General features: G+C 44.5%; 1 long non-coding RNA gene across 3 annotated transcripts in view; it reads right to left on the bottom strand.

Moving 5' to 3' along the window:
* Positions 1-2,655: 2,655 nt before the first annotated feature.
* The window catches only part of LOC310684856, an 18,112-nt gene continuing 2,010 nt past the window's right edge, over positions 2,656-18,757 (bottom strand). The window contains exon 3 of one of the 3 annotated variants that reach the window (XR_014514887.1): positions 2,656-3,249. This is a non-coding gene — a long non-coding RNA (uncharacterized lncRNA). Of the gene's footprint in view, positions 3,250-5,970; positions 11,643-12,720; positions 14,293-18,757 lie in introns of those variants that run through there. The other 2 variants (XR_014514888.1, XR_014514889.1) reach the window with 2 other exon arrangements.

Genomic DNA, 18,757 nt, shown 5'->3' with positions numbered 1-18,757 from the left:
TTTTATGTCTTTAAAAGAAAATACTTTGATACCGCTTTTCCAATGCAATAAAACAAAAATTATCAGTAGAACATCCCAATATCAAGCAGGAGCAGGTTGTGGGGAGGGGAGACGCCATGCATCTTGCATCCTGGTTGTAGCAATGCTGCCACTTAGGGGGAGAAGCAAGGCAGTGCCAGGTAAATATTGTTCCAAACACACTGGCACAGCCAACATGGTGCTTCTTCCGGTGTGCCCGGATAGTGCCAACCTTCCCAGTGCCTTCTTCCTCTCCTTCCCAGTGAGCCTACCTAATTTCAGTGAGCAGAACATTCCACGTAGTGGGTGCCACGACAAAATATTTTTAATATTGCCTTACATTGTTTGATAGGGACGCAGGTGGCGCTGTGGGTTAAACCACAGAGCCTAGGACTTGCTGATCAGAAGGTCAGTGGTTCGAATCCCCGCGACGGGGTGAGATCCCGTTGTTTGGTCCCTGCTCCTGCCAACCTAGCAGTTCAAAAGCACGTCAAAGTGCAAGTAGATAAATAGGTACCACTCCGGCGGGAAGGTAAATGTCGTTTCTGTGCACTGCTCTGATTCGCCAGAAGCAGCTTAGTCGTGCTGGCCACATGACCCAGAAGCTGTACGCTAGTTCCCTCAGCCAATAAACCGAGATGAGTGCTGCAACCCCAGAGTCGGACACGACTGGACTCCTTTACCTTTACATTGTTTGGTATAACTGTCTTTAGGCGAAAGGCTCTTATTTGATTGAAAGTTGAGATACAACTTTGGGTGTTTTGTATGTTGCTTTGAGGGTTTTTCTTTTTTAAATCTCTCTCATACACACAAGCAGTTCTGGACACATAAATTCAAGCACATCCATGTTCACGAAACGGTAAACTGGGGAAGGGTTATTTGTAGCACCAGTGAGCGCTGAGTGCCCATGCTCACTGGCCTATAGACACAACATCCATTCTAGTGGGATGCCTTGGAAGCATCTGCAGTGCATCTCTGAAAACATTTGAGCCAGCGTCCCAGAGAGTCGCAGCCCATGCTTGGAATGAAGCTGGTGCAATGGAAATACATGATGTGGTTGTCAGGAATCTGCAAATGCAGTCTCAGTGAGATCAGTTTCTGAAGGGTGGCTTTCGGACGCAAGAGCGCCCCACCTCCTTGATCCACATTTGCTGGCCCGGAGGCAGCTGTATTTATGCTGCCTTGGCTGAGCACTCCTAGCTGAGCACATGGGGAACACCTGTGGGTGCTGAAAAGGAGCGGCGAGCCATTATTTTCTTGACGTTCACAGAACTGGAGGGTGCACAAAGCCAGAAGGAGCGGGAAAGCCAATGGAGCCATTCTTGCATTTGAGAGAGTTTTCTTTTAGTGCAGGGGTGAGGAACTTACGGCCCATGGGCCAAAACTGGCTCACCAGGTGATCAAATTTGGTCGGCAAGGCCATTTCCCCCAAGCCACACCCATCTGTGTGTGTGCCCCCTAACGTGCAAAAATTTATTATTATTTTTTTGAAATGGCACAAAACATGATTAAAATAGTGTCTTTCTAGATTTTCTGATTGTAAAATTCTGGATAAGTTCATCAAAGCTGACTCAATGAAGCTTGTTAGCAGGATGCCCCTCAGTTTAAGGTGGGGATGAGTAATAAAAAGAGAACAGAGAAATGGAGGAAGAGTGTGGAGTGGAGGGTAAGGAAGTCTCACAAAGTTCTGATTTTCCCCATGAAAAGTAGTCACTTGGATGCCTTTTTGAAACATCAAATTCTTTTTTTATACTGTGTGTGTGTGTGTGTGTGTGTGTTTTGAAAACAAACAAAAAAATACTGAAAGCAATGTAAAAAAATAGTCAACGCCTGTCAGAGCTGGCTCCTGGTCCCAGCTCACAAAGGACCAACGCTAGCCGGTAGTAAAGTATCAAAGTCTTTATTGAAGAATAGTTTCCATTTCCAAGCCTCAGCGCCCCGGCTCTACGTCTAGAGTCTAGACCGGCGAAGCTCCGTCTGAATCTCCGCCCCCTGTACACCAGTTTAAGACTCTAATCTTACTCCACCTCTCCCTTCTCTCCTTTCTCCTCTGGGTCCTGCTGCCCCCCGGGGTCTCCTCCCTCCTGGACTCCTCTGACGCAGACGTTGACCCTCCTGACTCCTCCCGCTCTCTTCGGCGGGCTTTAGGACTTGGCTCCCTACCCGGGCTGCCAACTGTGCCGCCTTCCTGTACATTTGAACTTGGCGCGCGCGCGCGTTTAACCTTCCTCTTAACCGTTTCCTCGCTCCCTGACGGAGGCGTGGTCAATCCTGCCTCATGTTGTCCCACTGGTAGCGCGCCGCCTGATCCCGATGCCTGGGACTCCTCCCCCCTACTTCCCTCTGGTGTGGACGCTGGTCCAGATTTCCAGCTGCTGCTCTCTGAGTCCCCTCTGGCCCCTTCTCCCTGAAGTGCCCCCCTGGGTACTCCCCTTGCCCTGACCATGGGAGCCCCTTTTTGTGAATCCTCTGATTCACTGGACAGACTCAGAGACCTCGGATCGCTGTCATCGCTGACATTTCCTTCGGACTCCTCCCCTTCGCTCTCCATTTCCTCCCTCTCCTGTGCCTCTGCTCCTGAACCCCTGACAACGCCGTTATTTAAAAACAGCTTAGATAATAAATACCGTGGGCTGGCCTGAGAGCTGTTCCTTCAAAATGACACAAATATCTAGGGATAGAGGCAAACATGTTGATTTCTGTTTCTCATTTTTCCAACCTCAAATTTGGTGACTCATTTTTCCACATCAGTTTATGTTTTAGTTTGTTTTTTTAAATTAAAATATCCTTGTGAAAATTCACCAGCATCTTAGTGCAAATTTATTCTCATATGCACATTTTGTACGCAGTTTTGCTTCATATTCATATTTTTTTGCAAAGGGATTTCCTCTAAGACAATATTCTAGTGTATGTTATTTTCACAGATATATGCACACGTTACCCCAGTTTACGCATTTTTGCACACATTTACAAAACTGTATTGCAATATTAGGAGAAGTGTGCATATCAAAGGATGGTCGAGTTTGAGTTTGCATGTAGTTTCAGCTAAATGGTTATGCTTTTGGTACCAGGACATCATCAATTATTTGTTTTTTGTTTGTTTGCTTGTTTGTTGCCATTCTGCTCTGTGCCTTTTCCGTCCTTCTCCTTTGCCTTCACTGTCAGTGTCCTCATCTGCCCAAGCTGCAATTTAAGTGGCTTGTGCAATTTTGACAAGGATGTCGCAGATGCCTGTAAAGAAAATCATATGGGTGCCCACAGTCAATCTTGTTAAGTGGTGCAGTGGCCAAATGATGCCAAGGCAGGGAGGGTGAGGGAAATGATGTCAAGAAGATGCAGCGTTGAAACAATGGGAATGTTTGGTGTGGTGAGTATTTGGGACAGATAATTTGTTTGGCTACATTAAATATGCTAATTTTGAGCTGAACGTCGACATTAGAGAGTATTCAGCATTTCTCTCGTTAAAATCAGTTTAGCCTCCCCCCCCCCATTGGGCTTCTCAGTTCTAACATTTACAGCAGGGCATCAGTAAAAAAAAAAAAAACACCACCATGGCCCCATTCACATTATACATTTAAAGCACTATTATGTCACTTTAAACAGCCATGGCTTTCCCCCAAAGAGTCCTGGGAACTATAGTTTGTTAAGGGTGCTGGGAATTGTTAAGAGACCCCTATTCCCCTCACAGAGCTACAGTGTCCAGAATGGTTTGACAATCAACCCCTCTTCCCTGGGAACCCCGGGAACTGTAGTTCTGTGCAGGGAACAGCGGTTCCCTAACAACTCTCAGCACTCTTAACAAGGTATGACGATGCTTTTAATGTATGGTGAAGATGATCCCTGTGACAGGTTTTGAAACATTTTACTAGTGTAGCTCTTGGCTTGACTTATCCTGAGAGGGAATTCAGAGTGTATACTCATTCCTGCCGATGCATGTTTACTCAGAAGTAAGTACCAGGCTCAACTGGATTTACTTCCATGTAAGTGTACATTAGAGGATGATTTCAGCCTTAGAATCAGGGTGTTAACTCAATCACAGTGCAATTCCTATACGTGATCACTCAGAAGTAAATCCTGCTTCTTTCAGTGGGACCAGTGTAAGCCTAGACTTGTCTACTCAGAAGTAGGTCCCACTGAGTTCAAGGGGGCTTACGCCCAGATAAGTTGAGTATAGGATGGCAACCTTGAATAGATGTGCCTGTTGAAGGGGACCCTTAGTCTTTGAAAGTGAAAGCCATAATAAAATTGTTAGTCTTCAAAGTGTCATAGGAACCCATTTCGGCTTAAAAACTTGTGGATGGCTGTCCATATACTCGTTTTTCACAGTGGATACAACAAATCTCAGGCCTTCACCATAGGCTGTGTACATAGTATGCATTTAAAGCACATTCAAAGTGCATTTCTTCCGTCAAAGAATTCTGGGCACAGTAGTTTGCCCCTCGCAGAATTACAATTCCTAGCCAACCTTAACAAACTACAGTGCCCAGAAATCTTTGAGGAGCAAGTGTGCTTTAAAGGTACAACGCGTGTGTAGCCTAATTTGTTTGAGCCACGTAGCTATTGCCTCCTCAAGATTGCAATTAACTTGAGAGGGGAACTGAAAACTGATCTATTTCCTTGTCTCTTGATCTTCTTATCACTGGGTCTTAAATAATGACCTTTGATAAATATTAACCACAGAATGGTTTTCCATAAGACAAGCCTGTTGACTTTGGCATACAGAGTGCCTTGCCCTTCTCCAAAGCAGATTGCGACCTATATATCTTATGTAAGAAGCAGACAGGCACTGCCTTCCCCTCTGGGAATTTGCACCTCCCTGCTTTCCTCTCTGATCTGTCCCCCCCCCCCCCTTCTTGCTACCAGATGTCTACATCATTTTCCAAGAAACTGGCAGGGGGAAAAAATATCCAAAGTAAACTTCCAATGCCGACCTGTTCTTTCCTAGAGAGATGGAGAGTAATGGCCAATGGCTAGACCCGTGTCCACTGAAGTGGCTCTGGCTCATAGTATCTGTTTGGGAACTTGCATACCTAGATTCCCACTGATGGGCAACAGCGGAGCAAGCCACTCGGGCACCTGGGGCGGTGTGTGTGCCCTGAACCCAGGGGCGGGGGCAGGGCGAGCTGGGGCAGGACGCTCTGTGGGGCCTTCAAGGAGTCTGCCTGCCTCCTCCCACTCAGTTGCCCTACAGCTGAGGGGAAGGCGGAGGGCGGACCGTTTGGGGGCAGCGCTGAGCCTGCAAGTGCCCAAGCCACTGCGTCACTCCCAGGAGAGATGCATGGCTCAGGTGTGCTGCAGGCCCCGCGGTGAGTAGCGCTCAGCATATAGTCACCCCCCTCAGTGGTGACACCCAGGGAGGCCCGCCCCCACCACTCCCCCCTTCCTCCGTCCATGCTGATGGGCTCGGAACTAAGATAGATGAGGTTAACGTTCAGGCTATGGTTGTGTCATTGCTTACCTCAAACACCATACATAGTTGCTTAGGGGTAGAAACTAGAAATGTTGGAATCACTGAGTTTTGAACTCTTGTTTCTTCCATTTTAAATTCAATTCTCCAAGTCTCCTTCAAGCAGTTGCTCGAAAATTCAGCAGCATGTTACTGAAACCCTGTCCTAATATACATATCTTTGTATGCAATCTGGCCTATTGTGCACATTTCTGTGAAACAAATTCCCCTGATGTCATGCCATTTTCACCAGCATATGCATTTTTGTAAATATTACTTGGCTAAAGAACTGCATTGCAAAATTCAAAGAAGTGCAAAATCTGAACCATGACTGTATTTTGGTTCATATTGTATTGGAAAGCATTGTTTAGGTTGTTTTGTCCTTAAATGCAAACTGAATCAAATTTCTCCCACAACTCAAATAGCAGCTGCTGCTCCCACCCATTCCTACCACGGTCTTGACATTGCTTGCCCTCTCTTGCTTGTCATCTGGCATGTACCACTCACTATCTCTCAATTCAACCAACCTCACAGGGTTGTTGTAAGAAATCATGTCATCAGTGTACAGGCAACACTACACCCCCCCCCCAATTTACCCGGGGGTTATGTTCCGAGACATCATGTGTGTCAGTGAAATTGTGTATATTTGAAACAGCATTGAAAAAGCTTGCAAACGCCCCGTTCTAGCCCCACCTTGCCCCTGTCCCACCCTATTCTGCCCCTTTTTGTGATATTTTTATGACATTTTCAGGTCACTTCTGGGTTTTCCGTGATGCATGTATGTGCGGTCGCACACATATTGAATGCATGCAAATGGGGAGTTGTCTGTAAGTGCCACACTTAACTTCTGAGAATGGGCCTTTATTTTTTTCATTTCAAATGCAGCAGTACAATTTAGAATTTATGGATTCCTTCACATCTCCAAGATTTCCTGTGTGACTTCTATGTATCTGTTTTTATTTGCAATGCAAAATGTCCATTTGCTGAAATGGATTCTATTTCCTATACCCAAAAGAAACCTTTATTTTTATGGCCAATGACATAAGGAAACATAAGGAAACAAAATAGAAAACACATAAAGCAGAGTATCCAAATGTATAGAATAGAATAGAATAGAATAGAATAGAATAGAATAGAATAGAATAAATTCAGTGGGTTAAAAAACACACAAAGTAAAATGAAAATGAGTATCAGCAAGTTACAAAAGATGTCATCCTGTCATAAAATCACAGAGCGTCTAGGATCAGTCCCCAGCAGGTTTTGCTTGCCTCAGGACAATGCTTGACCATACTGTGAGTGACAGGTGCATATTAGAATGAAAGGAGTAGAAGGAAATAAAATGCATCTGATCATCCTGGCAGATTTGACCAGAAGGGACCCAAAGCTTAGTAGCAGAGCTTACAGCACAAGCCCAACCATGTCTATACAGAAGCACGGGCGTCGCCAGGGAGGGCAGCTGCCCACCTAAATCACTCAAAATCAATACAGATCAATGCAAACCTGAGTTTCTGGCTCCCCAACAAAGCCTGTCCCCTCCTAACAAAAATCTTGGCTATGCCCATGCTCAGAAGTAAGCCCTACTGAATTCAATGGGCCTTACTCCCAGGTAGGTGGATTTAGGATTGCAGCTTTAGGTACTGCATCTGGAAGATCCCCGGTTTAATCCCTAGCAACACCAGCCATGGCCTGGCTTCCTATGGATCTACCTCAAAGGCAATTCCTGATTTCAGTTATGTGTGACCAAAAACAAAGGGGCGTGCAACATTTTTCTGTTTGAGCACACACTCGGTATAGTCAGTTGCAGGCGATCAATTTGGAGAGTTTTATCTTTCAAATGAGTTAGCTTCGGCACACGCCACCCCCAACCAGTGGCGGCTGGTGACCATTGAGAGTGGAGGGACAAAAGGTAGGGAAGTCAACAGGAGGTGGAGCCACAGCCCATTTGCCTTCCTGCATCCCCATCAACTGCCCTGGAAAAACTGGGGTATCCTGCTTCTCCCTGTGAGAGTATGGCGGCTGTTTTGGGTGCCTTGCTCCCACGCAATTTCGGGCTCAGATCCTGCCCTGAAAAAAGCACTTTTTCGGGTCTGTGATCTCGTGCGGTGCCCCCAGACATGTGCTTTTTGGGTGACGTGCCCCAAAATAGCACTTTTTCCAGGTCAGCAATCTTGCACAGGTCATGTGATTTCAGACCTGGAAGATGGTGCTTTGGATTTGGGCCACGCCATGTTGGAGGGTAAGCTTCCTGCTAAGTTCTACAAGGGCAATACTGAGAGATGGTGAAGGAGAAGGGAGAGGTTGACAGGCTGGTTGTCAGTAAGAAGGCAGGCTGGAGCTAGCAGTGGGCAGACCGAGGTTGGTGGGGCAGTGCCCCATTTGCCGTAATGGACTAGCCTTCACTGCTCCCTACATACGTGGCTTAGCACTTGCTTACTTAGGTAGCACCTCAGAAGGAGAGTTGTGCCATGCAAGCAAGTTCCCTAATGTGGCCGAAATTGCAGCGTATGCAGAATGTGGGCTTTTGGGCTGTGTGTTCAGCAAGGCCTTGAACGTGCCTCCCTTTGTGTTGCCACACGCACCGGCTTTATTGCAGTAGGCAATGAGTAGCCGGGTATTGTTGTAGTCGGTCGTTAATGCATGGTGATTATATAAATGGCTTGCATTCCTTAATGCAGCTAATTAAGGGCCCCATCCAGCAGCAAGATCTATGATGCAAGTGCCACGCTGAAATAAAGGGAACCTGAATATCTTGTGCTCCTCCTCCTGTTCATGGCGCTTATGCAGGAGGGCTCTTTGCTGAGTCGTGTCCTATAAAACACTAAATCCAGACAAGGGCTGCATCTGCACTGTGCATTTAAAGCATTATGATATCTCTTTAAATAAACATGGTGGCTCTCCCCCCAAATGATCCTGGGAGCTGTAGTTTGTTTAGGGTACTGAGAGCTGTTAGGAGACCTCTTCTTCCCCACGCAGAGCAACAGTTCTCAGTCTGGTAGAACAATCAATCCCTTTTCTCAGCAAATTTGGTTATTGTAGATCTGTGAGTGGGATAGGGGTCTCCTAACAACTCTCAGCACCCTTGACAAATTACAGCTCCCAGGATTGTTTAAGGCAAACCATGGCTGTTAGAGTGATATCACAGTGTTTCAAATGTGGATGTTGATAAAGTTGGCAAGAAGGGATAGAAGAGAAATGAAATCCTATTGCCATGAATTGGAGCCGAGAGCCAGTGTGATGTAATGGTTGGCATGTCAGACTAGGGGTGTCTTCAGACTGTCAATGTTGTCTGGGAGGAATTAAGGTCTTATCCATACTTCCTCTTGTCCCGCTGCTTTCCTCCAGGGAAAGCTACTCTTTAGCATTCAGTCAGAGCAAATGGCAATCTGGGTTTTTTCTGGATTGACGTTTTCTCTGATTTAGCACTAAACAGGAGGCTTTTTCTGGGAAAATATCAGAGCAAAGGGTAAACTGCTCAGAACCCTGCTTTCTACGCATGAGACAAGTGTGGACAAGTCCTAAGTCTACGCAATTATTGTTAAATCATTTTTATTAATTTTCCAATAAAAAGCATCCAATTAACATTTCAAACCATAATCTAATTAAAATAAAAAACTAAAATAAAAAAGACCAAATTATCATCCAAATTATAATTATTAATTTTGGGGGGCTTCCCATAGTCTGGACCTTGAAGCATATCCAAATCTCAGTCCTGCCTCTCCTCATTGTTTCCATATTTTCCACATCTTGATTACACAATTAAAGTGGATTAAAACACACTGTCACCCCATTGCAACAAATCCACTTAAACAAACCCTCTGATGTTTTGGAAAATGATAAGCAAATGCATTGAAAAGTGTGGGATGAATGCATGATTAATGGGAAGAAATGCAAACATCCTACAAACAAATCTGGATGAATGTGGAATGAAAGCTCATTGTCATATAACCTCCTTGTAAATAAATTGGAAGCAATGCTCAGTAAAGACTATCCAAGCAGTATCAGCATGAGTGCTGAATAAATAGGCTCTCTGGAGGAACTCAGGGACTTGAGGAGACATGGGATCACATCCTCCACTCAACCATAAGAACATCAGAAGAGTCTGCTGAATCAGGCTAGTGACCCATACAGTCCAGCAGCCTGTCCTCACAGTGGCCAATCAAATGCCTGTGGGAAACCCGCCAGCATGAGGTGAGCACAAGAGCACTTTCCCTTCCTGTGGTTTCCAGCAACTGGACTATGGAGGCAGAGCATAACCACAGAGAGCTTTATCCTCCATAAATTTGCCTTTGTGAATTCGTCTTCATCGGCAAGAAGCTCACCAGGTGAGCTGTCTGGAGGGAAGGTAGGATATCATTGCACCGATTGAGTAAAATAATCTGCAATAAATAAACAATCATTTGGAGCATTTGGACAATTCTTGTATTGAATTCTTCTCTGTGCCTTTTATGGTCAGGGGTTCCTTTACCTTTACTTTATGGTTTTCAAACTAGGCAAATAATTGATATATTGGACAATCCAAGAGCCCCGTTACAAATTATCCACCAGAGGATCATTGTTTAGAAAAGTAGGAATGTGAGGTTTCTCCAAAAATTGCATCACTTCTTAACCCCAATCCACATCTTCAAAATGAGTTTGCAGTGGACAATCCAGGAACATTTAAAATGCTACATTTGAAATTGCCAAGTGATGTGTTAGCCCTCCTTGTGTGGGGAGAACCGATTTCAGTCTCCATCTACTCAGCAGAGAGACTTAGGAGCCATCTGCCCCCTCACAGAGATGCAATTCCCAGAGCACTTCAACAGTCAATCTCTCTTCCCAGGGAACTCTGGGAATTGTAGCTCCGTGTAAGGAATGGGGTTTCCAAACAGCTCCCAGCACCCTTAACAAACTACAGTTTGCAGGATTCTCTGGGGAAGATACTACTATTTAAAACAGTATGGTACTGCTTTAAATGCACAGTGCAGATGGTGCCATAGAGTCATAAGGGTAGGAGGTGGTCTTGTAGGCCAACCCTCTGCTTGATGCAGGAAACTCAAAGAAGAGCCTCTCCAACAAGTGGTTGTCCAGTCTTTGCTAGAAGACCTCCAGAGATGAAGAGGCTATCACATTCAATCAGGATCTACCCTTCAGAGACTTAAACTCATTAGATCTAGTTCTGCTCTCTGGGGCAGCAAAGAAAACAACAACATTTGCCCTCTTCTCTGCGACAGCCTTTCTGGTATTTGAAGAGAGTTGTCATGTCTTCTCCAATAAGCATGATGTGCAATATATTAAGACATTCTGTTGTGCAAGAAGCATCAATGTGGTGTAGTGCAGTGTGCTTCAACCTAGGATCCCAATACGTTGTTGGACCGCAATTCCTATAATCCCCAGCCATCTTAGTCAAGGGTCAGGAAAGATGGGAGTTGTGGTCCAACAACATTTAGAGACCCGAGGTTGAAGAACAGTAGGGCAGTGGATAGTCCTGAACTTCAGCCAAGAAGTGCTGGATTCCAATCCTCTCTCAACCTTGCGGCACAGTGGGCTGTCACTTTCTTTCGGGCCAACTTGAAAGGGTGAAATGGGGGCAACTCGTTCCTGAGCGGTTGTGGGTAACTAATCCATACAGCTGATCATCTCTGTAGCCCTTTCTGGAACCTGCTGTGATTTGTCTACATCCCTCTTGCTATAAATCTGTGATTCCCCAAGGTCATCTATCTAGTCCAGCATCCAGTTCTCACAGTGGTCCACCAGATGAGAAGACTGCAAGGAGGGTCTCAGTGCGGTGAGCAGCAACAACTCTTTCCCACTTGTGAATCCCAGCAACTGGTATTCAGAGGCATAACGTCTCTGACAGTGGAGGGAGAAAGACAGAGGAAGTTGAGAAAGGCTGCCCTAGAGACTTGATCAAGGAAAAGTGGAGTAATGGCTTGATAGTCCTGGATCCGGAATTTGCTGGCAACACAGAAATGGCCTACCTAGGCTTAATTTACATCCTTTTCCTCTGCGCTTCTCCACCTTTGCTGCTCCCAATCTTCCCTTTGTAGGAAAATTATAGAGTGTGGTCAGGGTATCTCTTAATTGGCTGCTGTCTGATAAGCCACATAGCTAGAATACTCTGTGCTGTCAGGTGTCACATGCAACCAACAGCTGGCGTGTTCAAGCCAGGCCTCCTTTGATGTCATCAGAGCTCCAGCATCTATGATTTAAACAACCACATACTTGTAAGCTGATAATGCATGTGTCATTCTCCCTCTCTTCCCTCCTCCTCCCTCCCCATGCTGCTGAGTTTGTGCTCACAGCTGCGCTTTCAAATTCCTTGATGCAGTGGCCAACTTGGGGACTGTCATATTCCAAGGGAAATGGTTGGGGATTATGGGTCCTGCCATGATTTGCACATTCTCAAAGAGGCTGGCACTGCGCCCTACTTTGTAGAGGACAGTCCTCATATTTGAAGACTGCCTCCCCTCTTAAGATCCCTCTTTCTGAAGCACTGTCCAGTCCAAGCCTGCTTTAAAGATTATGAACCATATGAAGAGAGATCAACTTTCCAACTATCTGAAGATAACAATCTGAATATAAACAACTACCCGACTTTCAGAAGACATCTGAAGGCAGCCCTGTTTAGGGAAGTTTTTAATGTTTGAAGTTTTATTCTGTTTTTAATGTTCTGTTGAAAGCCGCCCAGAGTGGCTGGGGAAACCCAGCCAGATGGGTGGGGTAGAAATAATAAATTATTATTATTATTATTATTATTATTATTATTATTATTATTAGGGACCCATCAACAGCACCCAAGGAGCAGGCTGAGCATGGACTCAAATCACCTGATTGTATTCATATTTAAATCATAGCAATTATTTCTAGCCAATGTGGTGCAGTGGTTAGCGTTCTGGACAAGAGCCTGGGAGACCAGAGTTGTTCAAATCCCCACTTGGCTATTAATTGTAACTTGCCTGGTCATCCAAACCAGATAAGATGTGGTTAATCTTAACTATGGTTTGTTGAAACAAAGCATCTTCTAACCACAGTTGTGCAAGGTGACTTGTTTCAACAAACTATGTTTAGGTCAAAAAAAAAATTACAGTTCAGATGTAATACTAACATTGGTTAATTAATCTAGATTAGCCTCCCTGCAGCCAAAGGAGAAAAGCGGATTATGAAAGCTGTGAATCCATCTTCATACAGCTAACCCATGGTGTAGCTGTTGACACATAGTTTGATGTGATATGTGAGTTAGGACACAGGAAGACAGAACATTCTGGCTACAACAGTACTCAAAAAACAAGGTGCAAAGCTTAATTTAAAGAACAGAGTTGCACTTAACAGTATCGGATGATGGGGTTTCCCCTTCAGCAGAGCAGTATAGTCCTGCATCCTAACATAGCAGCTTTTGTGATTGTCCCACATTAAGTCAGAACATGGAAATAGAGCTTAGTGACAGCACAGTTCCACATATGTCTACTCAGAAGGAAGTCCAGTGAGAACTTATTCCCAGATAAGTCGTATTCTTCTTCTTCTTTGGCAATCACTTGTAGCAGAGTAAGATTGTCTTCCACAAACACGGTTTTAACAGTGAGTCCGTAAGTGACAGTGGAGGCCAATTCTGGACGCACACGTCCTTCCACAGTGGGGACATTGCTTTCTGGGCGGGAGTTGATCATAGTGAGGGTTTGCCAAGCGTGCCTTCCTCTTAGTACGTTTCTCCCTTGCATCCTGAGTTCAAGTGTCTTCAAAGCCCATGACACCTTTGGTAAAGGCTGTTCTCCAACTGGAGCGCTCGCAGGCCAGTGCTTCCCAGTTGTCAGTGTTTATACTACATTTTTTTAGGTTTGCCTTGAAACAGTCTTTAAACCTCTTTTGTTGACCACTAGCATTACGCTTTCCATTTTAAGTTTGGAATAGAGTAGTTGCTTTGGAAGACGAACATCAGGCATCTGCACAACATGACCAGATAAGTATTGTTATGCACACCCAAATCTCGGAGGGGTGAGAGATTTCAGAGGTTCCCAGCATGTACCTTAGAAGCAAGATCACTGGAGACTAAAGATGGTTCCTGTGATATGAAGATTTATTTACAGACACCAACACCCACACTTATTGAGCATAAGAAGGAAGCTATACAGCATCAACACTCCAACAGAACCTGCTCCATTAGTCTTCTAGAGGGCCCCCAATGCTATAGCTCTTGCAGAGGGTGAGTCATGCCTCTGTGTCTCTTTTGGCTCCAGCTTCAAGACTGCTGGTCTTTTGTTCTCTTTCAGAAATAGACACCTTGATGATATAACCTCCAGCCAAGAAAGAAAGGCATGCCCCCTGCCATAAGTTTGTTTCTGTAGCAACACATCACCTGCACTTGGCCTCTCTGTAGTTTTGCAAAAGCCCACCATTCTCTCAACAAAAGGGAACCTGCCAGGCTACACTTGTCTATCTGGCTTGACCTCATTAGCAGTCTCTTTTTACAACCAGAGTCACAGGGTTGGGTGGGGCTCCAAAACGCATTTAGTCGAACTCAAATCTCATTACCGTAAGCATAGTATTATTGTGGACTTTATTCCCACCCCAACAATAGTGGCAAACTTACTTATATGGGAGAGTGTAGAGAGGTGCACTGAGGATATCATGGGAGTGGAGGGCCACGCATGCTTTATATAACCAGCTATTATTGCCATGAAGAATCAAGCCTCCTTCTATGTGCATCACTGCATTGTGGATTCTGTTCCTTGGTCACACCAAAGGCTATCAGAATGTCAAAAATGGGTTTGATGGTATGACGGTTGCTGGAGGCGGGGACCATCCTATCTTAAGATGATCGCTTGCTAATACTCATGGTGATCAATTGAAGTTCCCTAAATGGGAGCGATTTCATTTATTTAATACAGACCAATTGGTTTGCATGGTGCTTTCTGAAGAACAGGTAGGACTGGTCCCTATTCCAAAAGAGAGGGAAGCAGAAGGGAGGAAGGAAATGGAGGCACAGGTAGCTGAGGAAAGAGAATTTCATTTACACATACTTTAATTTGGTTACACTACAGGCTGGGTGGATAATCCAAAGGCTTTCTGGGAAAGGTAATTTTGATGAGCAATTAAAAGGAAATAAGGGAAATGGTTGCACTGAGGCAATACAGCAAACAGTTCCAGGCTCAAGGGAGCAGTGGGGGGAAATGAAGAGTTGTTTCAGGGAGCAGGAGACTTTTAGCAACTTCCTCTACCTAGGGAAGTTTTTAATGTTTGGTGTTTCTTATGATGCTTTTACATTTGTTGGAAGCCACCCAGAGTGGCTGGTGCAACTCAGTCAGATGGGTGAGGTACTATTATTACTATTATTATTATTACTACTACTACTACTATTACTATTACTATTATTACATCCTCAGTGAATTGTCCAGCAGAGCTGTTAGAGTGGCATGGTAAAATCTAGTGGAAGGGGTTGTCTGAGTAGGTCCAGGGGGTGGTCAATGCCTCACTATGGAAGGAGCTATAGCAGCCACCTTGAAAGAGACAGAGGTGCAAAACCTCCTGAAGAGGTCCTTCCTGGATCCAGAGGTTTTAGAAAAATATCTTCCAATCTCTAACATCTCCTTTTGGGGCAAAGTGATCAAGGGAGTGGTGGCTACCCAGCTGCAGATAAGCCTGGAGGAAACAGGTTATCTAGATCCATTCCTGTCTGATTTCAGGCCTGCTTCGGGTACTGGAAAGGCCTTGGTTGCCTTGATTGATGACCACTATCTGTTTTTTTTAATTATACTTTTCAGGTTTATACATTTCATTAATTTTACAATCATTTTTACACTTCAAAATTTGACTTCCCTCCCCCTCTTTCTGTGGTTCCTTAAATTTATTTTTAATATCTTCTGCATATCCAAATTAACTTAATTTCCTCATTTATTCATCTACTTTAAATATATACATTTATAAAACTTCAGGTTATTACAATAATCCTGCCAATGTTCTTATCTGTTTACAATTTATCTGTAAATATTCAATAAACCATTTCCATTCTTTTAGAAAAAGATTGTTATCTTGATTTCTTATTCTTCCGGTAAGTTCTGCCATTTCTGCATATTCCCAAAGTTTTTGTACCCATTCTTCCTTTGCTGGGACTTCTGCTTCTTTCCATTTTGTGGCGAGTAACATTCTTGCCACTGTAGTAGCATACATACATGAATAAGTTTCTATACAGTTTAGGTAGTTCTGTCCCTATAATTCCCAAAAATAAAGCTTCTGGGGTTGTCGTTTTTACAAATGTTATTTTAAACATCATTTTCAATAAATTATATATCATTTCTCAGTAAGCTTTAACCTTACTACAAGCAACCCTACATGTTTTCCTCGACCCCTCAGTGGCTTTTGACACCATTGTCAGCGTTCTTCTGGAGTGACTCAGAAAAGGTGGGAGTTGGGAATTGGAAGTACTGTACTACTGTGTTGCTGCTCCTACCTGCAGGATCACTACCAGAAAGTAGTACTAGGAGATTATTGCTCAGGGCCAAGGCTTTGGGATTGTGTGGCCCCACAAGCATCCTTTCTGTTTCCTATGATGGTGACCCATGACAGGGCTTTTCCAGCGGCGATTCCTCATTTATAGAACGCCCTCCCTAATGAGTTAGGTCTGTCTCCCTCATTATTGAATTTCATAAGAAATTTTAGAAGATTCCTGTTTGCCCAGGCATTTGGTGGTTGAAAGACACTATTGATGGCAACCTTCGGAATGGCTGGGGCAACCCAGTCAGATGGGTGGGGTATAATTATTTTTAAGATTATTATTATTATTATTACTTTTATTACTGGTTGTGAATGTTTCAAGTCTTTCTAGGATGTATTTAACAACTATTTTTAGAATTTTCTTTTTTTAAAAAAAACAACTGCTGCTGGTGGTGGTTGTTTTTAAAAATGTTTTACCATTGCCCCTGAGCTGCTTCAGGAGGAAGGACGGGATAGAAAAGAAATACATACATACATACATACATACATAGCCAAGGATGGTAGAGCTGAATGAGTAAAGGTTACAGGAATGGGTCCTTCCTAATGGCTGGGAATCTCTCCTCCCTGCCTTTGGAAGGTGACCCCCTTCAGCAGTGTTGAGCAGCTTTTGACCAAAGAAGCTGAAAGAGATGAGAGCTGCCTAAAGGTGAATTGCCTTGAGCTGCTCCACTTGCTTCCCTTTGGAAACGTGATGCAGGATTAGCAGGTATGCCATCGACTATTGGAGTCTTCTCCCCCAAAGCGGGCTATTTGTATCGCTTCCCCAACCTGGTGCCTTCCCAGAAGTTATTGGGCTCCAGCCCCCATAAATCCCAGCCATTTGGAGGGCACCAGGTTGGGGAAGGCTGAGTGAGCTGTAAAAGATGTACAGCAAAAACCTGTCCTACTGCCCCTTCCTCTTCCGCTCCGGGAAATGGAAGTGCATAGCACTCAGACAGACAGGTAAGCAGACAGGCGAGAGACACAATAACACGAAGGTTTTCTAAGTGATGCAAAGAGCAGTTGTGGTAAACAGAATGCCACAATGTATTTAGAACATTCCGCTCAAGCGCAAGGTATCATTATGACAATAATGGAAGCCATGGGTTAAAAAAAAGACACTTCCTGGGCTGTTGGATGTTTACAGCCAAGGAGCAAACCAGCAAGGTTTCACCATGTTCCCTTGCAAATAAATCACCCTACTACAAAGACTTGCCTACGCAAGCTTTTCCTCAGAATTAGCAAGCCTCTGTGTACAGTACTCACACCCCTTAAATGCTAGTTAATTAACTACACGGCCACCTCTCTCTCCTTCTTCAACCTCATTTCTTTTCTCCATTCAATGACTTCTCATATCCTGCCTCTCTTCCAGCGAAGAGATTCAGGAACAGCTAACAGAAAAAAGTTAAACGGAAACCAAGGTTGTCTTGGTATTTTGCAGGAGGGAGTCAATTGCTTATTGGAAATGTAAGTCCACACCCCCCTAAATCCATTTTTTAAAAAGCAAGCATTTTGTGGTTAGGAAAGTGATGGCAAAAACAATGGCTTAACAGGGAAATGAGGGGTAGATGGGGCTCGACGTTCATCAACCTGGGAAGGTAGCCCATCTAGAAGAAGGAAAACTCTAATCCTAAACTTCCGCTGCCTTGAAGCTACACTCATTCATGAGAAAGGCTTTGGGAGTAAACCCTGAGGAAAAATCCATACCTGCTGCCTTGTGGGACATCTTTGGGAGAAGAAAAGGCTAAGGAGCAAACCCTACACAAATCTGTGGAGTGGAGTCCTTAAGATGGTTAGATGGTACCTTGTCCATCTCCTTGAGAGCCACTGCCAGTCAATGTCAACAGCATTGGGCTGGAAAAACTAATGGCATGATAGTGGATAGGTCAGTCAGTAGAGCATGAGACTCTTAATATCAGGAATGTGGGTTCAAGCTCCACATTGGGCAAAATATTCCTGCATTGCAGGGCGTTGGACTAGATGACCCTGGTGGTCTCTTCCAACTCTAAGGCAGTCTCCTGTGTTTGGTGAGCACCTGTGGTCTGAGGTTGCTTCACGATGCTGATGGCGATGCTGGAGCTCACTTCCCAGATGGTTGCTTCATTGCCACAAACGTTTTGCTGAATCAAATTACTGGCACAAGGGACTCATAACACCAGACCAGCCCTGCCCAACAAGATCTCTGAAGTTTACCTGGAGTTTGTGGGTCTTAAGACAAGTGGACCCTATTTCAAACATTCCTCTTACTATGAAGAATTGGAAGCATACAGTGCTGGCAAAATTAAACCAATGTGTGAATCAGGTCTGTTGGAATCGGCGGTGTTAACTTGCGTACAGTTTGTTAGAATCAAGGAGCAGGTATCCATTTGGAAACCGGTCCTGTAAGAATTAGTATAAAAAAGAGAGAGATATAAATAGCCTGTCAAAGCACTGCATCAGCAGAAGCCCCTCAAGGAAAGGAAAGGCATAAACACACACACACACACACACACACACGTAGACAGTGGCTGACCGGCGCTCTGGGCACATTACATGTCACAACACAATAGAGTACGATGACACTACATCAAAGTCAATTAAGTCACAATTTTGAAAGATAAGGCGGAGAAGGTACATTACAAGAGAACCAGCAATGGCTCTTTTCAAAGCACCTGGTAATGTAAATGAGCAAGTGCTTTCTGATTAGGCACTTTTTAAAGCAGGGGTAGGCAACTTATGGCTGCATGCAGCCCTTAGCCTAATTGCCCACTTCCTTCCCAAAGCCTAGTTAGCACTTTCCCAGCATTAGGAAGGAGGTGGGAAGCCTCTAGGAGCCTGCCAGAGTCCTTGTACTTCCTTCCCAAAGCCCAG

The sequence above is a fragment of the Podarcis tiliguerta genome (assembly GCF_965153285.1).
Source record: "Podarcis tiliguerta genome assembly, chromosome: 8".
NCBI lineage: Eukaryota > Metazoa > Chordata > Lepidosauria > Squamata > Lacertidae > Podarcis > Podarcis tiliguerta.
Note: the sequence above shows the minus strand (reverse complement) of the source record. Positions and strands in the feature narration are given on the sequence as shown.